This window comes from Pieris brassicae, chromosome 3 (assembly GCF_905147105.1).
Source record: "Pieris brassicae chromosome 3, ilPieBrab1.1, whole genome shotgun sequence".
NCBI lineage: Eukaryota > Metazoa > Arthropoda > Insecta > Lepidoptera > Pieridae > Pieris > Pieris brassicae.
Window position 1 is genome coordinate 15,465,300 of NC_059667.1, and position 25,330 is coordinate 15,490,629.

At 31.9% G+C, this 25,330-nt stretch overlaps 1 protein-coding gene across 1 annotated transcript in view; it reads left to right on the forward strand.

Annotated features, from left to right (window-relative positions):
- The first annotated feature begins 694 nt into the window (after positions 1-694).
- LOC123707799 (small conductance calcium-activated potassium channel protein-like) overlaps positions 695-25,330 on the forward strand; it is a 60,400-nt gene continuing 35,764 nt past the window's right edge. Inside the window, exon 1 of the mRNA XM_045658142.1 lies at positions 695-1,125. The gene's annotated coding sequence lies outside the window, so the exon portion shown is untranslated. The remainder of the gene's footprint in view (positions 1,126-25,330) is intronic.

Below are 25,330 nucleotides of genomic sequence, written 5' to 3' on the forward strand. Positions count from 1 at the left end.
AATGTTTCCACGGTAAATATTGTTTAATTATAAAAGGATATTGATTCGGTGGCGATACAGACATACTACATAGACATAATTTTTTTATGAAATAACTTCTTTCGGTCTTGTTAATTATATACACAAACAATTTGTATCAAGCGTGAAAACGGAAATCACTCTTAGGTACTTAGTGTTGCTAAAGTATTTGAATATTTAATACGTTCAGTTCAATATTATCTAGCAATTTATCAATTTAAATTGCTGAAGTATTTCTTTTATAGTATAAATTGATATTAATGTGACGGTAAATTACTGTCCTGGGTTTGATTACGACTACCAGGTTGCAAAACTATTAACGTGTGTAGACTATGTTATATATACATATAACACATAACTAACAGATGACCAGTAAGTATTAGAAGGATAAAACGACTATTTACATTTAACATCCCATTCCATTACTGTAATGGATAAATAATGGATTCCACCAACTGTATTGTGCTATTTTCAATAATAACGTGCCTAAAAGAAATCATGTTCATTTCCTTCCGTGATATCTTTACTGTACCTGTCGGATTAATATATTGCTGTCTTTTTCATTCCCACGAAAGTTTAGATGTGGGTTTTCCACAACACTTTCAGAATAGAAGCTTCGTACTTCAGTTTACAGTCAGACCGCGTCGGTGCGGCCGGATGTTCGCATGTCCTCTGTTTTTCCGCGTAAATTTAAAAGTCGAACGAACGACAAAAGCTTCAAAGCATATTTGATGTTTAAAAATTTGTATTCGTTTTCTCAATTGTTTTATAGACGCTGTCTTTAAAAACTAGTTTGTTTTACGAGCGATCATAAGTGGTTGTGTTTGTGATGGATTCGATGTACCAATAAACTTTTGTTCCAAGCCCTTTCGCCCAAATCACCGAACCTTTACCCTTTTTCACGACAAATTGGACCAAAACCGTGACTTATTTTTCACCCTATTCATATCCTCTACCATATTGAAGTACTTGGAGTGGACCAAAGTTTAAAACTGTATATATTTTAGAAAAGTGTATAAAGTAGTATAGTGTAACTGTAGTGACTTATTTAGGTCAAACCATTAACCAAGTTATACAAACGATAATCGATATCCGACAACATATCAGGTAGGTAAATAATTTAAATACAACTTAAAAACTTAAAAATTAACTATAAGATACGTTGAAGCTTGAAAATATTAGATTATTGCAGAGGTTAGTGTATAAGTTAAAGTTTGCAGGTGACATATGCGAACAAACTTTATATTTAGGTAAAAAATATTCTCACTATGTACTGAGCGTACATATTTCGTAGATTATTTCTTGATTAAATAATTAATATTGTGTATTTTCTTTTAAACCATCGTCAAAGATAATCAAACCTGTCATCTATTACTATTGAAAAAAACATTTCATTAATTGTTCAGTCTAAATCATCATTATTTTGAAAGTTTTGAGTTAGATTTTTCTTATGTTTTTATTTGTTTTGTTTTGATTAGCCAGTCACCTTTTCAATATTATTAGTCTTAAGATGATAGTCTGTATAGTTAAATGGTATATATATAAAAGTAAATAAAGAAAAGCTAGTATATTTCGTATTACTTATTGATATAGATCTTTCATATTGTTCTTATTTTTGTGACTAAGTGTGTAATAATATCTTATGTGTGTGCCTATTTCTATTTTGGCAGGTTTGATTTAAATCATGCAACTATAAATATTTCGTTATTTGCTGCTTCATCTTGTAAAATTAAAGTGCTCGAACTCCAGGAATAATAAGATATAAAATATTATATCTCTCATTTTCTCTACAAGACTAATAACTATTTTTTTCCATATGACAATCTTACTGGCGCAAGATCACCCGCGGTATTATAAAAAGCTCTGAAAATATTTTCTTAAGGTAAAAATACACTCTATGTAGCACGTAAGCAGTTCCGCTTAGTAGGTGATTACTTTTCTTCCGTAGTTCGTTCTAGATTTACGTAATATTAAATTAATTCGTCGAGTAATGAGTTTGGTGGATTGTTTTATCCTGGTATTCGTTGTGTGCAATACACCAATATTATTTATTAATTTATTACTTTAAAGATAATATGCTGTAGTTATAAAGTTTGGTAACTATCATCAAAAATATATACATCGTATTAAATAATATTTGGACCAATCATGTTTTTGTTAGTGATATATATATACTTACAACTAGCTCAAAGGTACGACGAAGTAAAACATCACCAAAAAACTACCACATAGCTTTAGGCGACACCTGTATATAAAGATATAATATAAGTATATACAATTATTTCTAAATATAGTTTGAACTAGGAAGCCGCGTATCTGACCTATAAAACGAGAACGGCTGGAAACTACACTATTAATTCCACCTTTCAACTAAGTCTCATTATACGACAGAAGTTTTCACAGTTTTTATAACGTCTCAACAATGTAATAAGTCGTTAGAGGTGTAATTAACGGAGCTTTTACGTGTCCTTAATATTTTATGCTACCCCGTTAAAATAATACCTTGATTTCACATTGTAATATTTTTGTCGTCATGTTAGAATAATAATTTGTACATAGGTATACCTAAAACCCCAAGACAAACAATCCTCGAAAATAGAGGACACCGTGAGTCATTTCTGCAAAAACCCGTCATCTTTTAGTCGATATCAACTCCGGGGAAACAAATACAGATAATACAACATTCTCTACTGCTGTGATACTTTTTGACATTCAACACCTTTTGTCTTCAGTCACCGTGACCACGCACGCTGTAAAGCACGCCAAACGTCGGAAAAATGTCAAATTATGTAAAATAATTTTAAGTTTATAATACATAGCTTCAATCCGGTAAAAAAGTGTTTTCTTTAAATGTGTAAAAGCTATGTTAACAAAAGACAATACTATAGGTATACCTTTATAACCTTGTCGTTCTTAATGTTTAATAGAAACAATTATTAACAGCTAGCTCTAGGTATCTAGAAGTCTACCAGCTGATCAGCGATTATCAGTCCGGCCGGCAACGCACTCGCGAACCATCTGGCTTTGAAAGTGTCAATGGTTGGTTTCTTGCGTATTACTCTTGGTATTCTCCCCTGTTCTATTTAAATAAAACTTTGCCTCAAATTCCTGCATCAATGATCATTTTCGATTAGCATGTAGGCGCAGTGTACCTGCCACATGACGATTTTAGGTATCTTGCGTTAGTAGAAAAAATATTGATTGCTTCTCCGTCGCTAGCCGGGGTTCGAACGAACGACTTCCGTGAATAGTATACCGATATACCGGTCGATATACCAACTCTGTTTTTCAGCGTGTTTTATAAATATTTTCCGTATTAAATTACAGTTAGTAAACTTTTTTAAAAATTAAACCATCTGTTGTCAGAACTTTTTGAATTTCGAATATGGGTAAATGTCCGGTATATTCGTACGAAATTGTTTAATTCTAAGTATGGTCAATGTCATGTGAAGAAAAAAAATCAAATACATGTAAAGTAGTATTTATTGATCGTAGAAAATAACATTATTATTAGAAGTTTTTTGTAGTATCGACAATACATAACTATTGTTGAACATTTGTTTGTTTGCTTTTAATCTCTTTAAGCGTACTTTTGTTAAGAAAAATATCTTATGAGAAAAGATCAAACCATAATGAAATGAAACTAAAATTTTACTTTAATTTTAATCAAACCTAATGCTTTAGGAAATTACCATTAGGTTTAAATAAGTTTTGTAGGTGACGCGTTTGTTAGTAAAAGAAAACCTTTTTAACAAGTATGCAATTTTCCAACTCCCTTAAATTCGAATACAAACCGTGCAATAGATATTTATTTATATGTGCGCTATGTTTTTCATGTGTTTGGCCTCTTTCTTACTGGTAGGACAATCTGTAATCGTTCCCCAAAGTAGAATACCGACCCCAACCTAGGAGTCTCTAGTCCACTTGCCAATCTAGCCCTTCTTGTTTCGCGCTTAGCCAATTTACGCCCGAGAGAACGAATTAATTTAATTACCTGATTTATAACTAACATGTATTTTTGATGTAAATAACCTGATATTGTTGTATTAAGTCAGAATGTATCATAGAACAAGCGGCTTCTGTGATTGGCTAGTCATCGCGGTAAATATGCAGGACAATCTTTAGGCTTATTGTTAGTGTTATTTAATGATTAAATACATTAAGTATATATCGATATAAACTAACCCTAAATAGAGATATTAAATATGGTATATATAGAACGTATTCATATACAATTTTAGAAACCCTAACACTTGTACGTAAGGAATTTCTGCAAGCAAGGCTTTGAAGCAAAGGCAACGAAACAAATGAAATCATAAAGCGGTTCACCAACACTATGACGTTACTTAAATGATTGAAAATAATAAGAAATTGGCTCTGTGATCTCGGAAGCCACAACCGTCAAAGGATTATATTCATATTGTAAAGGGGAATTCATATTGTTTTTGAAGCTCGACTGCTTTTATTCCGCGTAAAAAGGGTCAAACGCAATAAAGCAATATCTTACTTCCAAAAATTATTCCTATAAAGTTTCTCAACTTTTCTGCGAGCAATGAAAGCCTTCAAAGGTTGTGTCTTAAAAGCCTTTGATGTATCTAGCGTATTTGGTAAAATTAAATGAACGATTTTATGTAAGCCTTCTAAAATAAAATTCTAAGCAAACGTGACGTTCTTTAACTTTGAAATGATAATTTAATTAAATCTCAGATATTAATACGATTATATTTGTATGACAAATTATGTATAAGTATTTTTAGTAGTCTGCGAGATAACGATCGTGTTTTCGTAGTCGGTTATATATAAAATATATAAATAACTTTCAGTAAAAAATATTCGTAATTTTCGTGAACTTTTTTTGACTGTGAAAAACTTTACACATCAAAAGGGTAATAATGTTAAACGAAAGATTTTTAATAAAACGTTAAGTCTTTTAAGAACATAATAAATCGAATAAAATTATACTACTTTATACTGGGAAACAAACCTATTAAACTTGTCATATTATTGTAATTATCAACCACTGAACTGCAGTTGTTAAAATAGATAGGGAATTTATTACTGGGATCCAGTTGAAAGCTATAATCCTCGCAAATTGGAAACCTTTTAATTTAACAAGATATTATCAATTCGTTCATTTGTATAAAATGAAAGGCTGCCTCGTTACAAATATTGAAACTGTAAGTCTGATATAAAAAGGATTACCCAGTTTATTCTTAATATAATTTTAATTTACAATTTTTAATTTATATATAGTCTCCTTATAATCAATTATGTCTATTTTTTATTTAAGAGTTTTCTTTGGAAGTTATCTTTAGACAACTAAGCATATGTATAGTTGTATACAGAAATAGTAGGCATTCGTGTGTTATGAGCTTGAGTGGCACATCTTTCAACCGACAAAAAAGACTAAAGGGGGTTTTGTTTAATTCTCTAGGATTCCTCTGTTGCAATGGTTTGAAAACAAGACAGTTAGTTCTACATAGGCGCGTTGTGTGGCAAAGAATATTTTAATTTTTGAAAACAATAATATTCAAGAACATATACATGTATGACAGGAGCTGTAACGTGTGATTAAAATGTATCGTGTATTAAAATAATATACAATTTTATAAATGGTGAAATCAATTTCACTTTTAAGTTTTGAATAATGAACACATTGCCCAGTTCAATTACATAATTAACTTATTGTTGACAAACTTTTGCAAATATCTCGTAAATAAGCTAATTTCATCGCACTTCATCTATTAAACTCGGACGTTTATTCGTGTAACCGACGATGGACTAAGATTTATGACTAGCCTGTTTGAGCTGAACGTTGAAGACCGCCATATTGCCCAAATAAAACACCCACACAAGTGCAATTTATTTCTGTTTGGGCCGAGCATACCGATATATTTACTTGATAAAGAAATTTAAGATGCACGCAGTACTTTTACACCTTTTTTATTGCGAAAACTGAGTGATGTGCGTAAACAAGTGTAATAAACATACTTTGTATGCTATTTGGATGATTAAACTCCTTTCCTTGAATTTCGTTTTGACTCACAATTCGTAATGTATAGTAATATCATGGTTTAGTTACGCGTTAATCTCAGGAACTATAGGAGGCTTTGATTGAAATATAATTTTTGTCTTGTAGTCTATTTTTCGAGCAAGATTTACGCTATATAACATTGTATTACACCCATAGTAAGTAATGTAAAATTCCGGGAAACACTTTATAATTCCCGGCATAGTATGGCACGGTAGATGCTATATTCGTTTTTCAGTGTTTCTATTTTAACTTTACCAACACGAACTACTACCAAGTTATATTAATTAACAAATGATACAATGTCAAAAAATACCTCAAGCAAATTTTGAGCAGTGTTGGCCTAGTTGCTTGAGCGTGCTACTCTCATTTTGAGGTCGTAGGTCCGAACGCCGGCTATCCACCAATTGACTTTTATTTCTATATGCAGATTTAAAACTCGCTTGTACGGTAAAGGAAAACTATGTTCGTGATGATTCGCATGCCCTGGCCCCATAAATGATGACGGCGTTTCTGACGTACAGAACGATGATCTCTTGCTCTGTTAGAAAGAACAAATGATCACGAAACCGATACAAAAACATTTTTTTTTATTTGGCTTATTTTTTTTGTTTGCTCCACTGTTTGTTTTTAACATTTTGATCATCTGCGTGGTTCAGTGATGAATATTGAATATACATTTACAACATTAAAGTTATGATTCAAATCAAACCTTTTTCTATTAATGATTATGAAATTATTATTATTGGTAAAAATAGCTCCATAATCTTGTATGCTCTGTTTCACAATATAATATTATAATCTGTGTTGAGATTGCGTTTTTGAATAGTAACTAGGTACTGCATATACATATATTTAGTTGTAACCTTTATTAAATATTATTTTAGTGCTACTAGCACCCACCAGGTTCATTATCAAATAAGCCGCAATTTCCATATTTTTTCTTGAGCGTTCTGAGACACAGAACCTTGTGAAATAACACAGATTTTAATATTTACGTGGCACTACTAAGGAAAAAATAGCTATAAATGAAACCAGCTTGGAAATTAACGTTAGGTTTCTTAGCAGGAATTAAAACCAGACTTTAATACACTGCAAATCCAATTGATCGTCTCGATCCAACGTATCGTCACTGTTGGTAACTTTCTACAAGCATACAGTGGCTATAAAGCTACTGACTCAGATTGTCATAAAGCAATTTAACTTGAGAACTTTTCTATAAGAAAGTTAGAAACGGATTGTACTATCGGGAATCTTTCGAAAGGCCCTGACGAACGATTTTATAATAGACGAGTTTTGGTTTATTGTGTTTTATTTTTTACTTTTTAAATATGGATTTTAATATGGAGAGATTTGAATATGGAAACTCACATGATTCACGAACGCATTAAGTAGGTTAAGTAAGTTTAGATACTTGTAAATCAGTTGGTTCTCTTTTCAAATATGAAGGAGTGAACTGAAGCAGGTATGTTGTAGAAACCCGTAACTTTCAAAGATGAAACCGCAAACTTACGCACGAGTGAAATCGCATTCAGTTGGTACTTGTATAACTTTGTGACGTTCATTAAATTCCTAATAGAATGACTGCCAAGCTTTAGTTAGATATAAGACTAGAAGTATAAATTTGGATAAATATAGCATAGACTATTATAGCAATTATATGTGGGGTATACTTGTATGGTTATCTAACCATACAAGTGATGGCAGGTATTAACATTTGTAGTATGTTTCTGCCAAATTTTATAAGTACTGGTATTTTGTGTACCGTACAATGTTACCTTTGAAATAAAACTCATATAAAAATATCCCCATTAACTGAAGTATTGTTATATGATACGATAAGGCAAATGAACCCGCGAAACAGCTATAAAGGTTATAAATTAAATTATTAGGTGCGTTGTCGGCCTTTAAGTCAAGAGTAAGTCATTTTTTTTAAGTTTGACGCCATCGCGGTGGTGAGACTTTAACTAAAATTATAGCAATTTTATAATTTATTCAATTTAAATTATACAACCACCCCAAAGGGTCGATTTGCGTGTAAAGAGCAAAATGAATAGACTGCGTCATGAAACTCAAATAAATGTTGAAAAACAAAACAAAAAATAGACGCTTTTCGAGATTAAAATATAATCAGCATTTTAGAAAAAGCAAATCTTATCGTCGATGAATCGATGTCTGAATTCGCGGGTCAGTTACTCTGATAAAAAGACAATTTTGTCTAGACGACAAACGGCTTCACTAATCTGATTGAACGAGTGATTGAAGATGCATTTTATGTGTACGACACTTTTTATTGTGATCTAATCTACAGTTTTTTCATTTGTCAAAAGTCGCGTATCCGTTTGTTTGAAAAAAATACAACTGGTAATTGAAATATATGTACTATTATGGCTTTAACTACTAGAATATCAGATTATTGATTGATAAAAATTATAGTTTATTTGTTAACTATAATTTTTAGCATTATAATAATGCGATTTCAAATCCGGCAATTTAGCTTAGATGAGCTTTTCTAATAGACGTAAAATATGTTTGCACCATGTACTTTCACGATTTGAAAAGTAACTCATCATTGACGCCAGATACAAAGAAAAGTCAATTTGCTCACTTTGCAGACTTGTGTGTCTCAGTTGAACAAACAATTATCGCCTGATTGCATACTTGTTTATTTAATTGCCAAGGAACAAACATTGGACGTTGCGTGACAGAATGTAAGGATTAGTTCACATTTGAGGGCTATTGTGTGAAAAATACAATGAATTGTATAATATAAGGTATATTAATAATTATTAATAAAATATTAATATATAAGAATACAAATATAGCAACCTTTCGTTGTAATTTAAATGTAAGTAGAAGCCGCCAATTTCGACGATGAATACATTTTCAATTAAATAAACGTAGAACCCATTTGTCTGTTACACCTTATTGGGGCGTTCATGTATAAGTTAAGAACCTAGATAGACATTTGAAAGATATTTCAAGAAAACATTATGAAAATTGATACAGAATCGTGCACGTGTGCGTAGAACAAAATATTTTCATATTTTCAAGTTCACCCCAATTCGTCAGAATTCAATAAATGTTTTCGTTATTATTTCGAAAACATCTCAGTTTCGTGTACTTATTTATGTTCATTGTTATAATTATTGTGAAGATATTTTTATTTTCATACATATAGGGATTCAATAAAAAAAATAACACACAATAGGTGACAATACACAAATAACAGAATTACCGAAAACTACAACATTGATTTTTATATTACAAAATTTACATGAAAAATAAAAAATATATCGAATATTAAAATTGTAGGCGTTACATAATTAAGTTCTAGTAGAATTGAAATATACGAATGCCATGACTAGTAGTACTACTTTAGTAGTGCTACTTTTAAACTGATAATGTTTTCGTGTTCATGGCACTTAATGTGGCACATTTACAGAAGAATAATAAAATGCCTTTATATTAAATGTAGGTTAATCTTAGTTTTAATTTTATAATGATTCGAAGGAGTATTACAAGTAACTTAAAATTTGTACCAAACTTTGCAAAATGATATAACCTTGATACAAGGAAATACTAGATCAACGTTTTGAGCTTGATACGCGTTGATGATTTTTGAGTCTTAAGACATGGTTTACGATGATTTTCTTCGTAGAAATCTATTTGTGGCAAGTACGAATGCGCGACCTCAATGTTGAAAGCTAAGCACTGAGCTAAAATTGCTTAATATATTAATAATAGTCGGATAAAAGATAGTTTCATAAGGTTCTATCTAATAATTAAGAATGCTATAAAAGTGTTTAACGGCCGAAAACTATTATGGTATCTATAAAGTGTATTTGTCGGGTCAGTTGCCTTCAATTTGCGTCATTATATCAATATCTCCAACCCCGACGTTGACCTATTTTACATCCACGTTGTAAAATGAAGTTAAGAATTTAAATAAAACAAGCTTAATATCGTTGTTATATGTATATATTTGCTTCTAACACTTTGTCTTGTTGTAAACGTGCGTTTACATTACGTTGTAAACGATGTTGCACATCGCTAATATCTGTGTTTTTTGTGTAAGGGCATTGTTACTTAAACTTAACTTGATTCTCTACCTTTAGTTTTAGTTTCAGTTGGGCGCCAATAGATTTCTCTGTGTGCGTCGAATGGTGAAGAAAAGAATCGTGAGGGAACCGGCATTTCATAGGCTCATGTACCTCAAACACACACGCCTGTCAAATCACCTACAAAATATAAACGATCAAAAATGAAACGGGATGCAAAGTTAAAGTGTCTGTTTGTAGTGCGACTGAATTTTCATTATAATATCGAAAACTGAATTCATCATCATCATCATTCATAGTCACCAGACTACATTCACTTACCAAACGGCTTGATCTCTTGGCGTTGACCACGCCGCGTTGCGAACAGATTTTGATAATATCTATATCTTCTGTCATCATTTTCTATGGATGGATATCAGAGGAGTGATTCAGATGAATACTTCCAGGCGAGTTTCATCTTTGTACGTTAAGTTAGAATAGGAAATTCCACCCATATAACCTTGATGACCATCGTTCCACAACTCGGAGTATTTAATCCACTTTTCGCTCGCTACACCGCTATGAGAAGACTTGCCCGACGAGACATTTTCGAAAAAATACGAATTAGGGTCCTTCAAGAAAAGAGTATACTAAATCTAATAAGGCGGGCAACGTCCTCGTGGGCCTTCTGGCATTGAGAGTGTTTATGAGCGGCGGCATCACTTAACATCAGGTGAGCCTCCAACCCGTTTGCCGCGTGTTCAATAAGAAACACAATATTTATAAATTTAGAGTGCGTTGTTCTTATTTATTTGTTGTCTCTCATATAACATTTACAATAATAAATATAATATTAAATTATAATCATTATTTTTTTACTAAAAGTCGTTGAAATTTAGAATTGCGCTCTTTTAGTCGTTGACAAAATAGGAACTAGTTTCTTCTATTCTAAGATAGGAAAAAATTATCCATAATATATACTTAACGATTTTTTGATGCAAAGAAATAGATATAAGTCACCATGCATCCCCAACGAGTGTGATAAAATGTGTAACAATGTATATAAAATTCCTTTGTCGCTTCTCTTTGAGGATATAAAGCTGAAATGTGAGCGCTATTTTATGAATAAGTGATCTAACTTGGGTCAAACGAACTGCAGAATAGTTCCGACAGAGTTAATATTTATTCATTGGACGGTTCTGTATTGGTTTTTTAATGGAAATTCTTTATATACTATAATAATAATTCTTGTCACATTTACTAATAATACTATAAACTTAGTGCACCTAGCACTAAGACAGAGGTGGTGAGATGTTTATGAATGTTTTTTCAGGGCTTTCAAAGTTTAAGTGGATTGCATTCTAATGATACTAAGTAATGTCGTTAATGTAAAAACAGGCAAATTATGCTTTGATAGATATACTAACTACGTGAAAATAGAAAAGATTTCAGATCTATCAGTTTTAGCTTCATACGACGTTTTATTTTTCTCTCTCTATAGATCAAAAGTGTTCATTAGATTTAGAGACCATTCTAAGTAAAACAATATTTAAATTTAATCGCATCGCAACTTTGATCATAATTGGCCAACTCTGCATTTCATTTATGATTTCTATAACGTACACTATAATATATAACTATATAATACTGATTTATATAATTCGCTCGCTGTTTGAAATTCTCATTATTGAGGGATCTATTTCAAAAGCTGCGTCACCTATACATCATATATGCTCATATATTTCACCAATGGGAATTCAAAATACAGTTTTATAAACATTCCTATTTAGCAAATCGAGAATTGAGCTTCTAATTTCAGTAAATGATTATTAGGCCGCCAATGATATATGGTTGCTGTGTTGGCACCTGGCATACAATTGCAACCTTTAATTAATGCGTTTAGTAATAATTATGTATGTGCGTCAAATTAAGTGAATATGACTTAGTAGGAACAAGTTGTTATATTTTTATTTATTTATTTATTTACACTTCGTTACACTTCAAAATAAAAATTAACATAATTAAATCAAAAGGAGGGCAACTGGCGGCCTTATCGCTTACGAACGATCTCTTCCAGGCAACCACTGTGAGTAATGAAAAAAAATGTATTAAATAAGATAGGCAAGTAGTGCAAAAATACATGTTATACACAGTTATTAAAACAAAAACTAAACAGGAATAACAAAAAAAAAGGAACAAACTAAACTAAAAAGATTTTTGTGTATAAGTATGCGACTCTGGCTATATTGAAGAGGTTTTAAATATATTACATCCTTACATATGAAATTGGCGTTTTGTATGGGAGGAACAAAAAGTCGAATATTTTTAAATATAATATATTTAATTAATCAAAGTATGAACCATTGTTTTCTATGCACTTTTGCCATCTCATTGGTAGTTCATTGATCCCTTTACTAAAAAAACCAGTCGGACGGGAATCAATAAAATCTGTGAAGGCGATTTGGACTGCCCCATCAGAGTTAAATTTTTTCCCTTGCAAGAAGTTGTCCAAATTTCGAAAAAAGTGGTAATCTGTTGGATCAAGGTCCGGGAAGTACGGAGGATGTCTTAGACATTGCAATTGAACCTCTTCTAATTTGGTAGCCGTCTGTTGTGCAGTGTGTGGTCTAGCGTTGTCGTGAAGTAGCAGTAGCGTGGAGCGATTGACTAGCCTAGGTTGTTTAGCCGCTAGCTTTTCCATCATGGTTTGCAATTGCTGACAATAGACATCAGCCGTAATAGTCTCGCCAGATTTGAGAAAACTGCAATTAACAATACCGGCACTAGTCCACCAAACGCTTACAAGTAACTTTTTTGAGGTTAATTTTCGCTTGGGGCAGGATTTGGCTGGCTGGCCAGCCAGCGATAATGGTCCAAGATATAGAAAAGATATAGAAGTTAGAATGATAAGCGCTCAGCGCAATGGTCCAACCATTGGCGCTGAGCGCTTCCGATTATTGTAAAGAATCCATTTTTCATCACAGGTGATGAAAAATGATTCGGTTTAAAATATATTCATTATTGTGCCGGTTCAGTAATGTAACGCAGCAGTCGACGCGCGTTTGCCGGTTTGCTTCAGTCAATTCGTGAGGTACCCACCTTTCAAGCTTTTTAATCTTCCCAATTTGCTTCAAGTGAATTAAAACAGTTTTATTACTAACACCGCAGCCTGGAGCTAGCTCGGACGTGGTTTGCGATGGATCCGCTTCCACAAACGCCTTCAATACTTCATTATCAACTTGGGTCTCAGGCCGTCCACGGGGCTTGTTTTCCATTTTGTAAAATGAGTGACGCAAACAGAAAAAAAACAGAAGAAAAAAACAAATGAATGACGGTCATCGAAGCACAAATACATGAGTAAATAGCTGTACAAATTTTAATGTGTAAGGACCTAATATATGTTTCTAAATAGGCTTTGTAGAATGTTTACTATATATTTGTTGCACATAAATAATATATACATATATCGGATCAATTACCGGGCGTTACCGTCAGCTTGCCAGCTTCAATGACTTGCCATTATGTCATAAAGTTTATTTATAAATTAACGACATCAAAGTCAACTTAGTTTAAAACCGTTGATACTCAATTTATTTGATTTGCCAATATTGATAGAACTATAGTTTTACGACTTTTACGTTTTATGGTAAACAGTAATTGCGTTTCCTTAGTCATTTTTATTACTAAAAGTAATTTATTAGCGCTTTAAGCGATGGATTAGTTTATACGTAATCACTACTTAATTAATCATTTTCGTCATCTTTATATATACAATTCTACTGTACGTGTGTATACGTGTGTTACTAAACTCCTCTCCTCCTCCGTGTTACTCCTCTTAAACGGTTGGCCTGATTTGAATGATTTTTTTGTATGCCATTGGATGGGTTATTTAGATTTACAAACTAGTCCGGAAAATGGCGCTCCAGTCGGTATTTAGATACATAACCAACGTACCGACCGCAACGCCATAAACAGCTAGTATATAAATAAATCTTCTCTGCATGTGTTTGTAATTAAATAATTAAATTTATAATAATTCTAAACTAAAGAACATAGTTAATGCATCTGCGCTTGAAGTACACGTGTTTTTTTCTTCATATTATTGTTAAATAAACTAGACCGCTCCTCCCTATGAACTTTACAATTAATTTTCAGAGTGTCATTTTAGCTAAGCATTTCGTTACTCAAAGTTTTTATTTAGCTTGGTACACATGACAAATTAATACGTGTATAAATTACCTTGAGTTCATAAAGCCATTAATCAGATTATAGGTCACTGGGTTGCTTTTTGAATAATCATAAACTTTAACATTGGTTTATTGATCGCATAATTGTATTAGCTTATTATGAGTAGGTTTAGAATGTAAAAATATCGACTAGAAAATAATTTTATAAATCTGTTCACTTGCAACTTAGTGTTAATTTTTTATTTGTCAGAATAGTTGCTGAACATTTTATATTGATCAAACTGGATTAGCCAGATAACTAATTATTCGGGTGCGAACGAAAACGAAACACTATCGTGGAAAATAATACAATAAATATGTTTATGGTTACATTGCGGTGCCATCGACGTCTTTAAATATATAAATAAAATAAAAATATTACTTGCCTAATTACGTAGAGAGATATTTAAGAACTACACGTACGATATACATTTATATATCATAGTTTTTAAAAGGAACAATGCAACGCTAATGTAAGGTTTAACTGTGTTTAAGTTGTATTTAGAGAGAAGTGCTGGCCTAGTGGCTTCAGCGTGCGACTCTCATCCCTAATGTCGTAGCTTCGATCCCCGGTTGGGCACCATTGGTCTTTCTTTCTATGTGCGCATTTAACATTAGCTCCAACGAAGGAAAACATCGTAAGGAAACCGGCTTGCCTTAGACCCAAAAATACGACTGCAACTTGACTGATCGCCTACTTGCCTATTAGACTACCAATGACAATAAAACAGATACAGAAAGTTGAGGCCCAGATCTAAAATGTTTGTAGTGATATACCTTTTCTCAGCAGTCCATAGTGAACGCAATTATGTTTGGACATGAAAGCAATACATACGCAATGCACAGCTTATTTAAAGTAGGTTTAAACTGTTGACATAAACTTGCACGCGATTCTAACGATGTTTGGCAGACCATAATTGATGTTAAAAATTCCAATGTGACCTGAAATAGCCGACAACCTATTCAACATTGATGGGTAGACTTGCAGGTAAAAGCCATGCAAAATGCATCATGTAATTTCAAAGGAAATTGAATATGAAAAATCGAATACGATCCGACCAATGGTTTTCTTTAAAATTCCATCACCGCCCGTTGGCCTAATTATTTAAGTGTTATCATTGTAATAGTTTTGTTACGAAATTAAGTGTTAAATAAATAAATAATAGGGTGTTTTAATTTCCCTTAAATACTATATGGATTAATATAATTACTATATAACACTTAGTAGGAATAATTGAGTGTAGGTAATATAACTAATACTAAGCTATCTCTTACAGTTTTAACAGAAAATCTGAAATTTTGAAACACTCAAATCTTGCTTGCTTTATTCCGTACAATGGTGTCATATATACCTTCTACGACGTCAGCAAAAATGTATAATTGTCATTAATACGATTCAAGCCAAACCGAAAATAAAATAATGTACCGGCTAATCATATTTATTGTCCTATGTTTTTTAAACTTGACTATAAACCATGATGTAAAATTTAATATATTCAGTTTATCTAAAAACGTTCGTATAAATAAGATCAATTTTTATTTCTTACAAGTTTCGTTGTCTCACAAAATGTTTGCCCCCAGTCTGAACTTAAATGACCTAAGAATCAATAAAACATTAAGTAAATAGAAAGGCTGACTGGAAGCCATAATGTATTAGTTTTACACAGACTGTTTAAATTGTATGGCTTAGAAATATTTCAAGGTTACAAATAAATAGAGACAAGTCCAACGCCAACTTATATCAACATGTATTACAATTAGTGGAGGAGCCCTTATAAGAAAAAAATCTGTAAAATAAAATTGGGTCATGCCTTGGGATCATATTTTTGTACCTGTTTCTTTAGCCTTCCGTTTTCACATAAGAAATTTTATTACGCACCATCGACCTTAATGTTGAAAGGATGTCAGGTAGACCATTGCTATTAATTATGCCATCAAATGTTATGATCATAATGTGAATTGTTTTCAGTATAGCTTTATTATAGAATATTTAATGTGGACCACATAGGTTCCAACCCTTAGTTCTGCGTTACAACTGAAAACTTAAATTTAACTTATTAATGAAATTGAACGTCCATATTGTAATCTTACGACGTAGGTGTACTTTTTCTAAAACTAAATTTATTCAACCATAAATTTCAAAAATATTATGTCTGTATAAAAATACAATAGCTTTAGAATACGAATTTTTACACCCGTAGACCTGTGTAAAAATTCGCGCATGCTTGGCCTAGTGGCGTGAGCGTGCACCTCTCAACCCTGAATTCGTGCGTTGGAATCACGCCTGGATCACCAATTGATTGTCTAAGATTCTTCCAAGGTGAAGGAAACGTGAAATTAACCAGCACAGAAGGCTCACCATCTTACTTATTAAGATAAACAAAAGATCAAAACCAGAAATCTGAGGCCCAGGCCTGAAACGTTGTAGCGCCACTGATTTTTTATATAAATTTATAGACATGATGACCCTGTATGAATAGATTACATTTTTATTCTGTTTACTCTATGTCTTTAGTAAATTAAAGTAATCAATACACATAATAATACAATAACAACGATGTTTATAAAAATGCTGCGATTGCGAATGTTACGATGCTTTCCTATAACCTACTTAAATGGCTGGGGCAGTTGAGAAAAGTACAAATTTAAAAAAATATATATATATAGAGTCAGTTTTATTACTGATAACTGTCCTACTGTAAAGTACAGTGTAATTTATTTCAACAGAAGTCATTTCGAGTTAGCGATGTCGGCTTGATGACAAATTATGTTAACAGATGTTATCCGCGTCTTGCTATATAGGTATTTTTCAAGGGATATAATTTATGTCCCAAATTTAGTCTTAGCTTTCAATGTATTCAATACAATTATTTTTACGAAGTTTTAGCAAATCACCACTGACTATCAAACCACCCACTGATAGCACTGTTTAAACTAAAGCACTCACCAGTCTCTTGTCAAGAAGGCGTAAACATATTTAGTAAAACAGAGACGAAAGTATGCAAGCATAAGTTTAAAGAGTGCAATTAGAATCCATATGAGTAATGTTAGTATAACTAAAAAATAAATTAAACCGGCGATTTTATTAAGATTTAATTAAGATGGTTTCAGTCACAAGCAGCGAACTTCAAATTAAATACTATTATTATTAGTTATAACGTTTTCCTAGATTAATAGCCTCGAGTCAAAGCAATATGTTACAATAATACGTTACAACGAAGTCCACTCAACTCAAAGCGTTCCTAATCCTATTAGTCATTACCTAGCCGTCGACCACATAATATAGGGTGCAGAACAGCTGGACTTGATTATAAATAGCGAAACTGTATTGAGAGACCTATAAAAATATATGGAACCATATGTTCATCTGAATGATGTTCAAATTTTAAAAATTTTAAATAGTCCGTAAACTGAACAACGGGTATTCCGAGTCGATAGCGCGATGTCGACTACTCTCGTATGTCAAAATCCTTTTGACATTCGCGCTTAGTTCCGACTATTAACTTAGCTAAAGTGTTGTTCGTTCTTAAAATCAGTCAAATTCGGCATAAACAGGTTGCACGCCTATATCGGGCTTGGAACAGCTGTACTGTTTTCTATTATTGTAGTTATTTATATTGATGACTGGAAGGCTGTTATGACGTAGCTTTTAAGTTATTCGAAACATAAATTATTGAAAGTTGATAGTGGGATGAGACACCATTTGTAACGTGTATTGTGTAGGTCAAACGGTCGATATAATTTAATCAATATAGGGTAACGTGTCTACTAAACATGTCATAGCCCTGGTATTTTTAAGAGATCCTTGCCAATTGTTTGATATTATCAGATTCAAACGTGATTTTTCACATTCTTGATGTTTGGAGTGCTATGCAGCCTATGCTATGATCGCCGTCATCGAGAGAGAGCATTAAATTTATAATTTCTTATAAAATTATATATATATTGATTAAATTATATTTGTAATTCTAATTATCGAGAAGAATTTTCGATATTCCGCTGCATTAAAAAACTTGTGGTTCCTTTTATTTCTAATATAGTTGGTTCATTAAGAATATTTAAACAAGTGGTAGTCGGGTAAACTTCTCAGTGTAAAGATTTTTTTATAAATAAACTAGCGGACCCGATAGAGGTCATCCGGTTTTAAGTATATATAGTCATAATATTGATTTTGAATTGGTATAATTAACTAAAAATGCTTTATGATATGCAACAGTGTTTGTTTGTTTTGGCGCGCATTTAAATAGGTTTGTTGGTATTCAGACATGGGAACTGGCGACATATAACTGGCCATGTGAAAAACATGGATTTTCAAGATTAATGCCACAAACAATTAGCGACTGTAATTATTTTATCAATATAATAACTCCGATCAAATTTCTTACATCCTCTTTGACGATATTTATTTTAAGTCTCTATGGATGTATGAAATGCATTCTCTATCCATATTGATGTTCTATATACACAAATGCTGTAAAAAATGCATTCGAAATTTTATATGTATTGCTTGAATCACCGTGGCCGAGTCAAACGAAATTGCATTGGAGGCTTCCCCTTCAAAATTTTTGACTTTTCATAAATCGGAATTGTTTATTTTAAATAGAAAAATCATGCTCGTGATCGTGATCCTCTATTGATAAGAAGCAGTACTTAATACAAGTACAACTATTAACAAATACCAAAACATTATTTTCCAATTCCCATACAATTTAGATCAAACTGAACTGATCCTTATTTGAAAGTCAGTAAAAACTGTAATTTTAAAAGATCATTTAATACAGCCTCCAACTATGAAGTAGCTAGAAAGCTCATTCATTAAGTTATTAAAAGCTGATCCATGTTTCGTGCTTTTCAATCCGTTCTTCGGCTTAACTATGGATGGCCTAATTAGCTTAATTCATTTGTGCTCTAATTTTCGGTCTTTAGAATCTTTGTTATGTATTTATTACAAACGCTACCTTTTACTTTAAGAGATTTAAATAAGCATATAATCTGTATTTTGTGCAAAGAGAAAAATACAAATAAAACTTATAAAGAAGTATGTGTAAGTAAATTTTAAAAAACCGCCTTCATTGTTCAAACCAACTCTTATTTAAAATTTTTACTTATAATATTGTTTACTGTAGATTTAATGAACATAACAATACTTACTAAAAATAACTAGTACCGATTATGTAGTGTCTATGTGTCCAAACACAAAGGTGTTTGGAATTTTTAATACTGTGAAAACAAATAGTTAAAATATAGTAAAAACGACGGTATGATGCTCAACTACGAATACGATTATATTACATGAAAGTATGAATTAAAATCGATTTTATGTTTTCAATTTATTGTTACTGCATTATTCGTTTTATGTATGCGATGTTTTTCTTATTGCTCCATTCAATGTATGGACGAGTGCTTGGGGAATGGAAAAACATTGATGCTGTGTCATATCCATATTGGAGAAGATTTTTATTAGACGGCTATGCAGTTACTTTCTTTTATTACACCTGAAATAAAAAACAAAATGTTTCCTCAGACGATTAATAAGTAAAAATACAATTCATGATCTTCTCTTTATGGGTAATGAATTAATTTAACATTGTTATGTTGTTTTTATCCCACCATATAGCAGACTTTCAACGTCTACTTCATACATTATTTTCTTTAGGTATCTGTGCCTAAAATAGGCCTTTGGATCTCATGTAAGAAAAGTGACATTTGTCACGAGACATTCCCAGTAAATCTTCAGAATGGATCTTCCAAACATAGGTGGATTTTATGATTATTACATAAGAAGTTTTACAAATGTATCCTTTCTTTAAGCGTGTAAGTAGTTACCCGAAATATTTTTTCGAAATCAATGGATTTTAAGGAGTAAGTTTTGTTTACATACAAATAAAACTTGCTGGTATGATGTAAGAAAACAGTATGAAAAACAATAAAAAAATACGTACCTACTACTTAGTACGTAGTACTCGTACTACGAAGTTGTTAGCACAATCTCTGGGGGGATCTTTAAATTGGAGGTAATCGGAACGTTAAATATAATCAATTGGCTCAAAATATATAACTACAAAAAGTATTTAATCACCACTAAGTTACCGTTAAGAAAATATCTTTAAATCATAAACGTTCGATAGAATAAAAGTTTAACGATCGCAGATTAAGCGGTAAGCTGAAATGTCGTAAAAAAATCTGTAGCGTATTGAAAGGCTTTTGTTAAAATAAATTGAATTTTTTATGATAGTTTTGTAGGTGTGTACCACACTTTTATTTTATAATCACCTTTTACCAAATATATTTTCAAAGGTCAAAATTGTTAATTGAAACTCGAAAATATCATTCGTTTGTTTTAAGAAGCGGCCGCTTTCGTTCATTATTTATCTGTTGAGTTTTTCTTAGTATTACAAACTTGACCGCTTATTAGCTCTTTAAATAAATAACACTTCGATTCTGACGACATTGTGACTCTTTTTGATCATCAGAAATAATTTTAGACAAACGCGACAAATATAATTTTATACATGAATCTTAAAATTTCGAAAAATATACAAGAGTATTAGTCAAGTCACTTGCAAGCGACTACGAACGAAGAAGATTAATGATAGCCGAAAACAAGACATTGGTAAATGAACTTGTAAGTATGTCCGATAATTGTATACGTACCGTACATTTTTGTACTTTCTAGATACTTTGAGTATTCAGAAAAAAATCAAAGCTATCTGAAAATTAAAATTAATTTAATGTCAGCGACTTGAACTTAAGAGATTTATAATATTTTGTTTCTTTGTAATCTGTTTGTTCACTTATGTAATTGTGTTTGATTAAAATAAATTTGATTAAATTAGTTTTCTTATCGTAAATTGTAGATTCGTCGGCTAGGGTTTTTATAATTGGGTCAAAAGATAAAGTATTGACTAATTCGAACTAATTTAAAAAAAATATTTTTCTATAAAATAAAGATGAATCCGTTGGTCAATTTGAAGACATAAAGGTGATCAGAGTTTTGAGGGTGACAGACGTAGTCATTTTATCGAAGAAGACATTATTAATTACATTATTATTATAAATCAGGTTAATCCATACATATAATAAAATTATGCCCATTTGTTAAGACAAGATGTCTTATTCTCTTTAATTTGTTCTAAATTCTGTTTCTCGATAATTTCCTTCAATTGTTGATTTCGTAAATATATAAAAAAAATATTGGTCTGTAGGATTAGAACTACGCTATATTTTATCACACATCACGATAATTCTATACTGCTTTTGTAAGGGACATACACATACTATACACAATTCGTTAGTACTTTACTCTAGCCTAATTGATTTTCCATTAGTGCGCTTCTACGATAAAATCCACTGTACGGAGTACCTATTATCATGTGATCGATAAATTTATCGCATAAAACTTAACAAGATAATGGAAAATACTGCAAAGGTAATTACAGACTTATCTCTTAGTTGAAATTGAGTGTTTAATTAATATTTACAGATAAGTGTTGGCCTAGTGGGTTTAGCGTGGGACTCTCATCACTCGTAGGTTCAATTCCGGATATGCACCAATGGACATTACTTTGTATACATTGACATTACATAGACTTTGTGTGTAAGTTTGTAACAATCGCTCGTACGATGTTACAAACTTACACATGGTTACAAGTCTGCTTTAAGGATCCTGACGCTAGCGCTGAGTCTGTCGCCGATGTGGTGCGACAAGCAATGGATCTCTATATCCCATGCGCTCGCTGAAAAGCTCGCGAAATTGCCCTCTGAAACCCGAACCTTTTGGTCATTGGCGAAAGAAACTCAGGGAAAGTTTTATCAGCTCTCAGAAAGCAGAGCTTCTTTGCTCTCTCTCATTGCATCTAACTCCACGCTCGATGACTCAGGGACCTTACCGCCTACTATTCCACATTACGGGTTTTCAATGCCTGAAGTTCGATTCAAATATAATGGTGTGCGGAAGGCCTTAATCTCTCTTGATAAATAAGTCGAGTGGTCCTGACGGCATTCCCTCGATCCTTATTAAGACTTGTTTGTGCTTCTGAGTTGACCCCGGTGCTTACACGGCTCTTTCGACTATTTTACTCCTCGGGCGTAGTTCCAAACTCATGGAACAGACCTATTGCAATCACTACTTTATTTTCCAATGTAATGGAGTCTATCACCAATAGGCAGCTCTTGCGATAGCTAGAGGACCACCAGCTAATTAGTGATCGTCAGTCAGATGGCTTTCGCCGGGGCCGCTCGGCTGGTGATCTTCGCCTATCTGACTCATATCTGACGTAAGAACTAGTAATAAATCCTCTGACAGTCTTTTAAACCGCCAATTTTTTTCATTTACAAAATCTTTGTAAGCATCTGCAACCATTGTATCATTAATTAAACTTAAATAAATAAGATATATGTATATTCTTTAAAAATATCCTAAATTGATATTAGCAATATGTTACTATACCTTGGTAAAGTATAAATTCTTGGTCAAATATAAAGATATACATGAAAAATTATAAATCCAACCACGCTCTCGGGTCACGTCTCAATACTACTCGAGCCTTTGTAACAGTATGTAAATGACGTGATAAGACTATCTGTACATCGAGACCCGGACCCTTGAGCCATAGCTACGGTAAAGAAAATTGTTTTACCCTCGGTTATATCTAGAGTATAATTTGTAAGTTTTAGATTGATCTTCAGCTAGGACCTCATTTTGTAAAACAAGTAATGAATGAAACTGAATTAAACTATGTTTCAAAGACGTGATCCGTCTTCAGTTAAAAATGGCCAGAGAAGATTTAATCTGATACCCATGAAGTAGTACATCAAGTATATCCATTTGTCCCTCTTTTCCGAAGAACGCGTTTTGATCAAAGCCCACCGATGCCCAGATTGAGCATTCTGATAAACGAACTAGCTCTGGATACCTATAGTTGCTCCCCTCACACTTTAAAATATATTTTCGTTTAGTTTTTGTAATTTTGTTTTGTTTATTTTTTCGTGTATATAAATACTTGACACATTAAAAATTGTATATTGTGTGTGCCGATGAATAAAAAGGAAAATAAGTATAGTAGCGTAATAATATTTTAAAGTATAAGCTGCACCAATAGAGCGTTTTCCAAACAAAATAACACAAATTTTAATGTTTAAGGGCGTCTTATAAATAAACGTCAAGCTGAAATTCATATCATAGGACAGGAAGTGATTTACCCCAGAAAATTTATTTAAATTTTTTTTTATCACGAGTTATGTAACCTAATATTAGTTAAGTTACACATATATATTTTAGTTAATAATTAGAAGCGCAAACCAAAAGTTACCAATTATCACACACTTAAAGCTAAAATGAACTTTTTAGTTTTTCTAACATTCATAAATTGTAATATAACATTCTCGTTTCCATATTGTCCAATATTGTCAAATTCGAGTGATCAAACAACCGCATCGAACTTAACTCACGTATTCTTCAAATTGCCATATTAAATTAAATTTATTTTATGCAGCCCGTGGTGTTCCTTATTTGTCATACAATTTTGGCAAGTGACAGAAAACGATGTCACGATTAGTCCGAATCCCAAAGTGTTATAACATTAAAACTATAAGTAAAAGTTAAAAAAACATAGAACAAATTAATATTATAATAGTTACTTAATTACTACTGTAATTTAAGCCGATATTTTGTGCAACCCATTCGATAATTCTTAGTACTATTGTTTTTTTTATTTAAGATGATACTGTGAATTATATTCTATTTATATACTTAATGACTTATATTTAATTTCATGAAACATAGTCTTTGCTAAATAATATATAGAACATTGCTTAGTTTGTTATACGTATGTTTATCGTGAAAATTGCGACTCGAATTTGAAAGCAATTTACCCGGAATTAAATAAGGGTTAACTGCTGTTAACGTAATAAATAATTTATTACGCCATTCAATATTGGTAATAAATTTTCTTTGTGTTAAACACAAATTAAAGGCAAATAACAGTTGCCATGACAACGTCATAAACGTCTTAGAGACGCCGCGGTCGCGTCGCCTTTAATTTTCCGCTTCAGTGCTTAGCAATAAACCACATTATACTACCTATTTTATGACCCTAATTACAATATTTTCCCTTTTTTTGAATATCTGAAATGTTTGTAAAAACAAATATTTAAATTATACTATAGCAACGCCAAAAGAAAACTTCATGTCATCATTTAAAGTCATGCATTCGGTGTATGCGGACACAGTTTTTTATAACAACCTAACCAAGTTTTAATGATTTGTAATAAACTTATTGTCTTAGTAAAAGTTCGAAACAAATCATTGATTCCATTTGTAATTATATTTGTTACGAAATTTTACATACCTATTATAAATCTAAATATATCATAAAAATTGATAAGCATTATATGTTCGTAGTAACTTTGTATTTCATTTCTGCGAAGGTGAAAGTTTGTAGCAAGGACAGGAAAGCTTTCTTAACACCTATGAGATTAGCCTTGGCCTTGATAAAGCTTTGTAGTTTTGTTGCTATCCCAGTTTTAATTAAAAATGTACTTGGGGATTCTCTTTATAAAGTACTTATCCTAATCTATTCTAATCAACTTTAACTTTCTAAATAAATTATAGTATTTCTATATATGTGCTTTAAAATGTTATTTACGAATCTTTAATGGTTGTTAGGTATGTCATTCACTGCGAAACAATTATTTATTTGATGTCGATTTGCACAAATCTTAAGTATTGCTACCTCGAATTAAAATATTTTCTTGGGTTGTCCATTTGGTAAAGAAGGCCTTATATATCCTATATAAAAGGCTACGACCGAATAAACGCAGTTAACAGAGGCACAGTAAGTATCTCAAAAGGTGCTCAAAATAACATGTAAGAGTATAATAAAATAACATATTAAATTGGCGTTTTGTATGGAAGGAACGAAAAGTGGATTTAAATAAAATAATTAATCAAAGTATGTACAATTGCTATCTATGCACTTTTGCCAGATTTTAGGTAGTTCATTGATACCTTTACA